At 42.8% G+C, this 12,567-nt stretch overlaps 1 protein-coding gene across 1 annotated transcript in view; it reads left to right on the top strand.

Annotated features, from left to right (window-relative positions):
* Positions 1–486: 486 nt before the first annotated feature.
* Positions 487–12,567, top strand: part of LOC113005355 (protein ANTAGONIST OF LIKE HETEROCHROMATIN PROTEIN 1-like) — a 38,517-nt gene continuing 26,436 nt past the window's right edge. The window contains exon 1 of the mRNA XM_039454927.1: positions 487–686. The gene's annotated coding sequence lies outside the window, so the exon portion shown is untranslated. The remainder of the gene's footprint in view (positions 687–12,567) is intronic.

Genomic DNA, 12,567 nt, shown 5'->3' with positions numbered 1-12,567 from the left:
GTGCTGCATCTTTGCCGCGGTTCTGCTTTTATAACGTGGCATCATTTAATGCTGTATTTTTGTTGTCTTTCTGCTGTTAATTCCTGATATTGCAGACTGTGATCGATATTTACTATGTATTTGTTGTCACGACGTTGCAGCAGATAATGCTCGATTATTGCTGCGTTTCTATCGTCGTTTTATGTTGACAAATTGTGCCGTTAGAAACTATGCTTAATGAGGAAGCAGCAGTTTGAAATCTGCTGTTAATTCGTGATCAAATTTGTTGGCAAACTGACGGCAAGCTGCTGCCATTTTGCTATCTGGGTACAATTATTGCAAACGTACATGTTTTTCTCGACAGATTGACGAGTCCTGTATCTTAAAAAAATTCCACTACTTTGATGCAGAATAGTATTGCATTAGAATAACCTACATGCAGCGAGCGAACTACATCAACTACAACTTACTCATTAAACTATCTCTGTACAGTTGTATTTTTTTTGGTCTCCCAATCTTATTTAGTAAGTGTGATTTACAAAATTTATTTTTATTTTTTTAGCTCTGTATTTTTATTATTATGCTAATTTATAGTTTGCTTTTTCAGTAGAATATTTAGTTATTTTAAAAGTGATACAAGAACAAAAATGTTGGATCATTCACATATTGTCAAATTTTGATGATTCACCTGTAACGAACACAGATAGGTAGAATAATTATTAAGTAAGGTATGCATAATTATGTAAATATATTGATTAAAGTCTATATATAAACCAAAATTATTTATAGAGGTTTATTTCTATTGAAATGTACATAAAGATATAAAGATAACATATTTCTCATCTAACATTATAGGTAAAATATGATTCAATTAATTAATAAGTAATTAAGAAATGTTATTCCTTTTCAGTGCTTACAAAATGCTTATAACTAATAAAAAAAATGAGCAGTGATAGTGAATTTCCCAGATAGCACGTGGACGTCCATTGGACGTCTGACTTCGGACATTGGGACGTCCTTTAGGTAACCGAATAAAGTCCGACGGACGTCCTATGGCCGTCTTATGGACGTCCGTTTTCTACTGCCTCGGATGTCCACTAGACATCCAAAAAAGGATCTAAAATGGACCTAAATTGACCTAAAAAGGACCTAAACTGGACATAATTTTCAGTACCCTACTATTCGTAATTATTGCTGAAATAAATGTTAAAACTATATATAAAGGAAAAGTTTAGAAGTAATAATAAGTCTGAAATACAAGATTAGTAGTAAGTCTATGCCGATTCAAAGCCATGGGGCAATGAGGGGGGGGTGAGGGGCGAGGGGGGAATGTAGGCGCGGGGAGTACCTGCGGTACGTACCGCGGAGTGGGTGGTGACCCGCAGGGTCTGACGTGGGAGGTGGGTGGTGACCCGCAGGGTCTGACATGGGAGGTGGGTGGTGACCCGCGAGACCTAACTTGGGAGGTGGGGCTCAGCCCGCTGAACTGACCCGCGCGTGGGAGTCAGCCCGCGGTCCGGGAAATGATACATGGAGTGGATGGTGATCCTCAAGATGCAGTGGGTGGTGTCACCCACTGATCTAGAGGTGGGATTGAAAGGTGGGGGTAAGCCGCGCGGCAGAGCGGTATGTACCGCCGAGGATGATGTTGGGGAGAGAGAGAAGCCCCGTAGTTAGAACCAGCGTGTATTAATGTTGTATGTTTTCTTATAATAATACCGCGGCGATCCTCCGCGGCGGTTTTCCGCGGCGGTTTTCCATGGCGGTTTTCCGCGGCGATTTCGCGGCGGTTCTCCGCGGCGATTTCCGCGGGGCCCACCGCCGCCCGCGGGCAATTTTCGCGGGCCCGCCGCCGCCGCCGCCCGCGCCCGCCGCCCGCCGCCCGCCGCCCGCGCCCGCTGCCGCTAGCGCGCGAAATCAGCGGACAGAGAAAATAAAAATTTCTTTAAAAAAGGAACTTACCACTACCACCGCCGCCGCCGCCGCCGCTGCCGCCGCCGCCACCACCACCACCACCGCCACCACCACACTGTTATTAGTTTTTTAATCGTACGGTACTATGTGTACCATACGCTGTCCCGTTGTGGTGTCCATCACAACAATGTAATTTCTGTAATATATCACACGTTGTCCACTTGTGGTGTCCACCACAACGGTATATGGAACGAATTCCTGCTCCATTTTTTTTTCTCGCGATCTCAATTGCACGACGGTATAATTGCGACTGACGAAGGGCTCGCTCAGCGAGAGCATCCTCCGTCGCATCGCGTATTTTGACGGCGGCTAATCACAAAGGTATACGATTACATCGAAGACAAAAGATATATGATTACATTGTAGGTGAAGCAAACGCCGCTACTCTATGCTTGCAATTATATTATATTATATTATATTAATTGTTTTATTTTTTTCTACCTAATTTTCGTTATTCTTCCTGCATCCACTTGGAAGACAGTATTCCACTACGTATAACATTTCAAGTCTCGTAAGTTTCTAGCCTACCGTTCGAGAGATATAGAATATTCTTTATGCAAGTTATATTTGCCGATGCAGGCATGGCCTTGTCGTGTGTTTTGACGACGGCTCATCACAAAGGTATCGAATTACATCGAAGATGAATCGTACGATGTATCATTAGCCTTGAACACGTATGAACAGGTTCGCACACGCCGCTGCAAATATGCGCGCAAGTCTCTCTCTGCTCGATCGAGATTTCTAATGTAGAGTGTCACACACTGATGCAAATGTATATGAATAATCTATGGGATCTTCTAGTGGTGGGGATAGATCTTTCATGCCCCCGCTAGATGATGCAATTTTTCGTCAGACAAAAAGAACGTATAATAGATACGAGGTGTGTTCAAAAAGTATCGCGAATTTTGTGTTTTTTCAAAAATTATTTATTTATTCATGAATATCTATTTTGTCCCCTTCAAAGTAATCCCCATGAGATATTATACACTTGTGCCGGTTTTTCCAATCTTCGAAGCACTTCAAAAAATCATTTTTTTTTATCTTGTTCAGCTCCTCCTTCGATGCCGTCTTTATCTCGTCAAGCGTAGCGTAACGTCGTCCTTTCATGGGCCTCTTCAGTTTAGGGAACAAGAAAAAGTCACAGGGGGCCAGATCTGGGGAATACGGTGGCTGCGGCATCATTAGTGTGTTGTTTTTGGCCAAAAAGTCGCGCACAAGCAACGATGTGTGAGCAGGGGCGTTTGGTACGAATTTCGCGGCGACCCGTCTCATGCCCAAATCATTGATAAAAATCGAATGGCACGAGCCAATCGATATGTTTAGGTCCTCAGCAACTTCTCTAACGGTGATTCGACGATTGGCCAATACCATTTTCTCCACTTCATTAATTTTTTCGTCTGTTGTTGAAGTGCTCGGGCGTCCGGCACGCTCTTCGTCGTTCACATCTTCTCGGCCTTCTGAGAACATTTTGTATCACCGATAAACGTTGCTTCGGTCCAAGGTAGCTTCTCCGTATGCCACAGTCAACATTCGGAATGCATCCGCGCACTTAATTTCGTTTTTCACACAAAATTTGATACAGGTTCTTTGATCCATTTTTTTGAATAGGTAAAAATCGAAGACGATCCAAAACACGTGCAAGCAAAGCAGCTGTCAACAATTAAGTGAACATTCAAAATGGCCGAGCTTGTCGGCATAAGTGAGAGACATGAGTACCAACATAACGCCACAAAAAGATCGAAATTCGAATATACGTAACCCGCAAAAATTCAAAATTCGCGATACTTTTTGAACACACCTCGTATGTAATTAGCGCTCGGACATCAGTAGATGTCTTTGAAGCGTATCGAATCTATCATCGGCGGTTAAAGAGATGGCCAATCGTCACGAAGACAATGAGAATAATTTGCAAGTGAACTTTGACGACAGTAGTGTAGACAGTGTTATCAGTGAAGATCGTGAGAATCGTGTAGTAAAAGTTATACCTAGTGTGGAATTACGCGCTTTGGATGATCGCACGAAACACTGCATTATTCAATTCTGCTATTCGACTGGAGGAGCTCTATCTGTGTGTGCATATTGTATGACTCAACTCAATGACATTGATCTAGGATCTATGAACGCTATCCAAACTCACTGTACAGATTCTCTCGAGCGACTTGACGGTGATTACTGCTCCAACTGCAGACAACCCATGTATGTGTACATTCCTACCAAAATGTGCCCAATATGTAGAAATATATAGACAATATATTTGATGAAAATGGAGTTTGACGGAGAAATGCCCGATGTAGACTTTGATGTAGAAGATATCCTGGAAGTTCTCGAAACTGTGCCGGAAAAAAACGATCAACAAGTATCTGTGGTAAATTTCTTACGCAACAGAGAATTGGGTATACGCGGGACCAATGAACGTGCCGTGAGACAGGGTGTTAGCATTGACTACGTGCCTTGTGGCGATTTGTCATTTACAGCGCGAAGAAAAGTGTATACGTGGACACTAAAATATTTGTGCACTTTTAACAATTTTGATGATGAATATGATATGTATCGCAATGAATATGGACATACTCGTATTGTATACAATGCTCGCAAAACTGTTGAAAAGAAATACAAGGTGGCAAAGGAAATTAAACGCCATGCCTATTTCCAAGATTATCTGCAAATTACAATTCCCGCTGGTAATGGAAAGTGCACCGAATTACTGGCGATAAACGTATACTCATGGTTCTACAACGACGATGAACCTAAATGGAATCGTGCGTATATGAAGTGGCGTAATGCATACTATATTAAATGCGACGAAATTCCAGTGAATTAATATAATTACTTGTACGACGACGACGACCAAATTCTGTTGGATCGAGTTGATCAGTGGCCGGAAATAACAACTCGCTTTTTTGAAGCAAAGTTCGCACGAGATCAATATCGCGCTCTGCACATACAGCGGTACTGGAAATCATGTAAAGCATTAATTTGCGAGTGCCCCGAGTCAACGTGTGATCTGTACTAATAACGGAAAAAGAAAAAAAATGGAGAACATTGAACGCGAACTGCTCGAGCGATGCTCGCAGATCGCTACTCAAGAGGAGTGTCGTGCATGGGTAGAACGATGCGAAAAGTGCCTCGCACATCTCGAAGAATGTTGTAGCAGTGCCAAACGTCCTCGACTCACCGTTGGCTCCAGACAATCTATAGTGGCGAGAATCGCGCGACTCGCGGGTGCAAAAGCGCAATTAGAAAGACGTTTCGTGCACGTTGGAGGTGGTGCGCACGCTAGCACCAGTGGTAAAAGATCGCTCATCTGGCGCGAGATTGAGACCGCGTTTGAATCACGTATTCTTACGGGTGCTGTCATAAACGCCGATTATATTGAACCGCGACATTTCCTGGAAGACGCTAGTGATTTGGTGATCGAGCAAGTGCGAGACGCTATCGCGAAACATGGAAATGTGAAGGTGAATACCGTATTCAACGGTGAATTTGTAAACATTCGTGACGACCGCGATAATAAAAGTCTCGCGACGAAGAACTATGAACTATACAGAGCGTCAAATTTGCGCGAATGGTACGAGCAGCGTGTAATCGAAGTGATATTAGCGATGCTCGACGAGTTTCAAGAACGCGATAGCGGCTGGGCGTTACACCGAATCCAAAACCTGATGGTAAATATAAACAAGCTTAATCCCATGCACGCGGGATGTTACTTCGAATTGCCGCTGTCGGTAAGTGACAAGCGTGCAATAATTAATGTACATTCGAAGGACAATGCTTGCTTCGCGTGGTCCATGGTTGCTGCCCTGTACCCCGCCGAAAATCATGCAAACCGAGTGTCATCGTACCCGCATTATTCGACTGTGTTAAAGTTTGAAGACATTCAATTTCCAATAAAAGTAAAAGACATTGGAAAATTTGAACGTTTAAACGACGTGTCTGTGAATGTGTACACAACCGAATTGGACAAAAAAGAAAAGATAGAATATGTTGTGCCGTTACGACTGACCGAAGATAAGAAGGGGAAACATGTCAATCTCTTCTATGTGGAAGATGAACACGACGTCACCCACGGCCACTTTGCGTGGATTAAAAACCTGTCGCGACTGGTCAGCTCACAACTAAACAAACATGATGGAAGAAAGTACATTTGCGATCGGTAAGTGTAATAATATAAAAAAAATTTTTCACACTTTTAATTATTGTTTAGTAAAAAAATAATTTGTTTATTACAGTTGCCTGCATTACTTCCACTTAGAGGAAAAATTGCAATCGCATGAACGGAGTGCAAGAAAATAAATGACTGTGCCATCATACTACCGAGAGAAGACCAGAAATGGCTAGAATTCGACTCATACAACAACAAGGAGCGCGTACCATTTGTAATTTACGCTGATTTGGAGTGCGTATTGAAGAAGATGGAGAAGAACGAAACAGAGAACACGTCGAGTTTCGCGTATCAACACCACGAGGTATACAGCATAGCTTACTATGTTAAATGCTCGTACGACGATGCGTTATCGATGTATCGTTTTCGCCGCGATAAGGACTGCGTCGCGTGGTTCGCGAAAGAGTTAGAAAATCTTGCGCACGATATGAAAGCCCGAATATCCGCCAATGTTCCAATGGAACAATTAACTGTACAGCAGAAAGAGGCATATTTAAACGCGACAAAGTGTCATATATGTGAAAAAAACCGTTTATACCAGATACGGGCCTTACCCGTAACGAGTGGCTTGACAATCGGCGGGTGCGTGATCACTGTCATTTGACCGGCAAGTATCGCGGTCCTGCCCATAATAAATGTAATTTAAATTATAAGAATACGTACGTTATTTCAGTCGTTTTTCACAATTTGAGCGGTTACGATGCGCATTTTATAATAAAAGAAATTTCTACCGCGTTCGAAGGCAAGATCGACCTACTACCGATTAATAAAGAAAAATATATTTCGTTCACTAAACACGTCGCAGCTACCGGTGTAGGAACAAAATCGGGCGAGGTACGAAATTGTATACGATTTCGATTCATCGACTCATATAAATTCCTAAGTGCGAGTCTCGAAAAATTGGCGTCGTTTCTAGGTATTGAACAATTAAACATTACTCGTTCCGAATTTTCCACATTGTCAAACGAGGATTTCGAACTCCTCACGCGCAAAGGCGTTTTTCCGTACGAGTACATTGATGATGCCGAAAAGCTTTTAGAAACGCGTTTACCACCGCGCGAATCTTTCTACAGTTCACTGAGCGGACAGACGGTATCAGAGCATGATTACGCTCATGCCGAGAACGTATGGCAACGGTTTGCAATTGAAACGCTGGGCGAATACAGCGATTTATATTTGAAAACAGATGTCTTATTATTAGCCGACATTTTCGAAAACTTTCGCGACAAAAGCATGCAGAGTTACGGTTTGGATCCCGCGCATTACTATACATTGCCAGGCTACACGTGGGATGCAATGTTGAAGAAAACGGGTATAAGATTCGAGTTGCTTACGGACATAGAAATGCTACTTTACGTGGAACGTGGAATTCGTGGCGGTTTAAGCCAGTGTTCGGGCAGATATGCGAAGGCTAATAATAAGTACATGAAATCGTACGATCCGTCAAAACCGTCGACTTATTTGATGTATAATGATGTGAATAATCTGTATGGGTGGGCAATGTGTCAACCGTTGCCATACGGTGAATTTAAATGGGTCGAAAACGTTGACAATTTCGATGTAAACGCGATCGCATTTGACTCGGACACCGGATATATACTGGAAGTCGACCTTGCATATGAGAATCAGCTGCACGATCGACACAGTGACTTACCGTTTTGTCCTTCGAGCGATAAGCCTCCAGGGTCAAGGCAGAAGAAATTACTAGCGACAGTGCATGATAAAAAGCGTTACGTCATCCACTACCGCAATCTTCAACAGTGCACGCGTCACGGGCTTCGAATCGTAAAGATACATCGCGTACTTCAATTCGCTCAATCCACCTGGCTCCGTGATTATATAGAATTAAATATAGAGTTTCGAACGAACGCGAAAAATGATTTCGAGAAAAATTTATACAAATTAATGAATAATGCAGTTTTCGGTAAAACCATGGAAAATGTACGTAATCACGTTAATATAAAATTAGTAACGCAATGGGAAGGCCGTTACGGGGCAGAGGCCATGATTGCTGCTCCGAATTTTCATAGTCGCAGCGTTTTCGCAGAAAATCTGGTTGCCATAGAAATGCGTAAACTATCGGTAAAATTTAACAAACCAATATATGTCGGTATGTGTATTCTCGACATTTCGAAAATCTGCCTTTACGAATTTCACTACGATTATATGCTGCCATTGTATAAAGATAAATGTAAAATACTCTATACAGACACAGACAGCCTCATCTATGTCATTGAGTGTGACAATGTGTACATGGATATGAAACGTGATATCGCGAGATATGACACGAGCGATTATCCCGCCGACAATGAATATAATATACCTCTTGCGAATAAGAAAGTTCCAGGGCTAATGAAAGACGAGAATTACGGCAAGATTATGACCGAATTTGTAGGGCTAAGAGCAAAAAAATGTATGCGGTGAAAGTAGAAGGGAAAAAAGATACAAAAAAGGCGAAAGGTGTAAAGAATAGCGTTGTAGAACGAACTATAACGTTTGAAGATTATACGCGTTGCTTGCACGACGGGATAGAAATGACTCGTCAGCAAGCGTGTATACGTTCGAAGCTCCACGATGTACACACAATCAAAGAGAAAAAGATTGCTCTCAGCCCGTTCGATGACAAGCGTTACATCTTGCCTGATTCTACTGAAACATTGCCTTGGGGACATTGGCGTATAACATCGTAACACAGTTTTTATACTCTTTAATACTTTATTTATAACATTGTGTATTACTATAAGACAATTAATGCGATGCTTATTACTAATTTAAGTTGATTCTGCGTGACTCATTAAACAATATATAACAATGTAAGTTGATAATACTTCGTGACTCAATATTATTGTAACAATAAAAGGTGATACTTTTGTGTGACTTATTGTAAAAAAAAAAATAAAAAAAAAATGAAGGGTGATGAACAATTTTGCGTGACTTATTATTGTAATAACATTTAATGTAGATTAATTTTTGCGTGACTTAGTACGAGTATATTCTTTCCGCTCTTTTGTATATGTTTGTGTATTTTTCTTACAAATATATGCGTGTATAAAATCAAACAACGTCTCTTTTATTTATCCACGAATTATGCAATCCATCGAATCCCAGCCATTTCACGTAGACTCTATCTCCTTTCTTCCTCCGAATTTTCTCGACAAGGAAAACGTCCGGTTACTTCGCTTGATGTAATTCATGTTCGTAGAAAGCGCCCGCGATGCTTTTTCCACGATAATCTTCGAAGAGGTGACAGTTAATGCGATGCTTAAGCTTATTACTAATTTAAGTCGATTTTGCATTACAATGTTTATTACAAATATATGCGTGTATTACAAAATATGTATGTATATAAATCAAATAACGTCTCTTTTATTTATCCACGAATTATGCGATCCATCAAATCCCAGCCATTTAACGTAGACTTTATTTCCTTTTTTCCTCAAAATTTTCTCGATAAGGAAAACGTCCGGATACTTCGCTTGCCATTGTACATAGTTCAAGAGCGATGCCAAAAACTGTTCAAACGAGCGACTGATGCAATACTGATCGTTAAATGGTAATGTTTGCAGTTATTAATGTTGTATTGGAAACGTATAGATGGAGAGGGGAGGCTTCCCCCTCTTTTCAATAATTGCATCATCATCATCATCATCATCATCATCGTTATCGCTTGAACATGTGACTACACGTTTTTGCGTTCCGAAAACATACAAGAACGTTAAACGAAACATGAACAACCTATATGAAACATGAAAAAACGTTGGAGAAACGTCTGACGTATGTGAAACATGTATAAGAACGTTAAACGAAATATGAACTGTTACGTCCCGACCGAGCGCGGTCGCCGTTGAGCGGAATACGCGCGTTTCGGCGAAACTGGCTGTTTCGAAGCCTGAGCTTCGGGGACTCCACAGCCCAGGAGCGGATCGCGTGGCCGGATTTACCGGCGGACGGGCCCGATTTTCCGCGACCGATGGCCTAGTGAGGGGAGTTTTATAACTTCAGAAAGGGTGCCGCGAGAGCGCGAGTATAGTGGCGTCGGAATCGTTCCAGGGGCTGTCTCCCTCCCGGATTAAATAAGCTACGAATTCTTCCAGCTCGTGGGGGCAACGGTCACAATCGAGAGGGTGACGGCGGGCAACCACGGGCGCGTGGCAAGAATCGCACCTTTGCGGGTTGTATGGGTAGCCGAGATAGATGTAATGAGTAATTACCCCGAGGTAACTTTCTTTCTTAAAGCTTGATTGTTTGCCTTTACACTCGAGGCATAATACTGTTGACTCGTCGTCGTTTCGAAAATACAGTGAGGTTACGCACTGGGCACTGCGGAGCCATATACCGAACGAGCGATTCGCTTCGCGCTGGGCACGGACCGAGAGAATAGCAATGCGCGGCGGTGGGCACATACTCTAATTTACCGTGTAAGATTATTATTCTTCTGGAGATACGCACGTGCACGTCTCTTCGATTTCTATTATAGTAGGCGCTGTATTGAGATATGGTTTGTCTTCCGAGTCGTACAAATGGCGCGCGAGGTCGTTCAGTGCTTCGTAGCACTCGACGCAGTCGATCGCGGTCTCCGGAAATGAGATTAGACGATTGCAGGACGAGCAGCGTGTGGCTTCTTCGTCCCCGCCGATAATTAAGTAGTGACGCGTGACTGAGTTAAAAAATACGCGGTCGCGAAAGGGGAGAGTATTTCGGCACCCGTCGCAAATGATCGTGCGGTTAATCTGGTGTTGATGGAAGGTGGCCAGGCTACACAACGCGGAGTTAAGCCAATCGAAATATGGGGCTTGAGTTGAAAAGTACGCGTGTGACATGCTTTGTTGGGCGTTGCGACTTAGCTTTAGTATGGCGGTTGCTGTTGAAACTGTTGCCTTGGTAGCCGCTCCGGTCCGGTGATGATCGTCTTCGTCCTTCCCGGCTGTCCTATTGTCCTCTGGCCTCGATCGTGATGTTTCTGTTTATGCACTACACTCGCGTCGCAGTATTGCATGCATGGAAGCGGAGGAGGTTAAGCATGGTGATTAAGCGAAAAAAAGCATTTGTGCATAAACTAATCTTTTATTACTACGATATAAAGCACAATTTAAACTACGGTTACATTGAAATTAAGCTTACGAAAAAAATAACGATGGATTTAGAGTTAGACTTAAAATTAGAATTAGAATTGGAATTAGGAAGTGTCTCGATTTAGGATTTGAGTTAGAGTTGGAATTCGAATTAGAATTAGGATTGGAATTAGAGTGACTCGTTTGGATTAGCGCGAACTAGTAGCTCAGGGGAACTCGGTCGCTACAATTGCGACACGGAACCGTCCTGGCTACACTAGCCCTGATCTCTACTCTCGAGTTCGAACTGCCCGGAGTCGCGGGCTGCATCCCTATTTATATGATTTTGAAACAAAGCTCTGAAAAAGCGCGGCAAGTCGGTGCTCTTAGTGGGGGGTTGCTGCTGATGCAACCACCACTCAGATTCCTTGAATAAGAAAACTCAAGTTCAAGTGCCGTGCGAGCGGACTTCTCCGCCGCGACCATCCGGCACTGAGAAATGTCAGGGAAATGTCAGTTCACGATTTTATGACTTTAACGGTCGCGCGACAGATTTCTCTGTCGCGGTGTCTTTCAAGTGCCGTGCGAGCGGACTTCTCCGCCGCGACCATCCGGCGCTGGAAAATGTTGGATTGAGATTTTATTACTTTTCGAGTGTCGTAGGCGCAGTTTCCTTCTAGCAACCTTCCGTCACTGGAAAATGTTAAATATGATTTTACGACTTACTGGCCGTGCGTGCAGATCGCTCTGCCGCGACTATCCGGCGCTGGGAAATGTTAAATAGACATTAGTCTATGATTTTATGACTTACTGGCCGTGCGTGCAGATCATTCTGCTGCGACTATCCGGCGCTGGAAAATGTTAAGAACAGGATGCGACCTGACAGTTAGATTTGTTAGCGAATGCCGGCTTGCCCGTCTGTTTTATACCGGTGTCGAAAAAATTTATACTCGCAACGTCGCGGACGTGACACCCCCCCTCTTGGGGAAAGAAAAATGTTGAATGCTAGTTCAACATTTTTCTTACAAATTACTAGAACTAACGCTGAGTGTTCGAATAACAATTAAAGAAAATTTATTATGCTGAGGGACGCTCATTCTTAGGATCAAATGCTAGAAAGGATTTAGAGATAAAAATTAACTTAATTACAAACAATTTTGGGATGATTAATACAATTTTCTTTCAAGGGGAATTTTTTACTCTGTTGAGGTATTTACGCAATTCGCCATATGATGTCTCGTTGTTGACGTCTTTGTTCTCTTGATCTGGGCGTGTCTCAGGGGCTGGTGCAGTAGGAGAATTAGTCGATCCAGGGAGGTTGGTTCCTTGAAGTGCAGCTGCTGACTCTGCATTGACAAAGATATATTCCTGCGTCGGAGGCTTTGATCTCGGGTTACCAAG

This window comes from Solenopsis invicta, chromosome 11 (genome assembly GCF_016802725.1).
Source record: "Solenopsis invicta isolate M01_SB chromosome 11, UNIL_Sinv_3.0, whole genome shotgun sequence".
NCBI classification, from domain to species: domain Eukaryota; kingdom Metazoa; phylum Arthropoda; class Insecta; order Hymenoptera; family Formicidae; genus Solenopsis; species Solenopsis invicta.
Note: the sequence above shows the minus strand (reverse complement) of the source record. Positions and strands in the feature narration are given on the sequence as shown.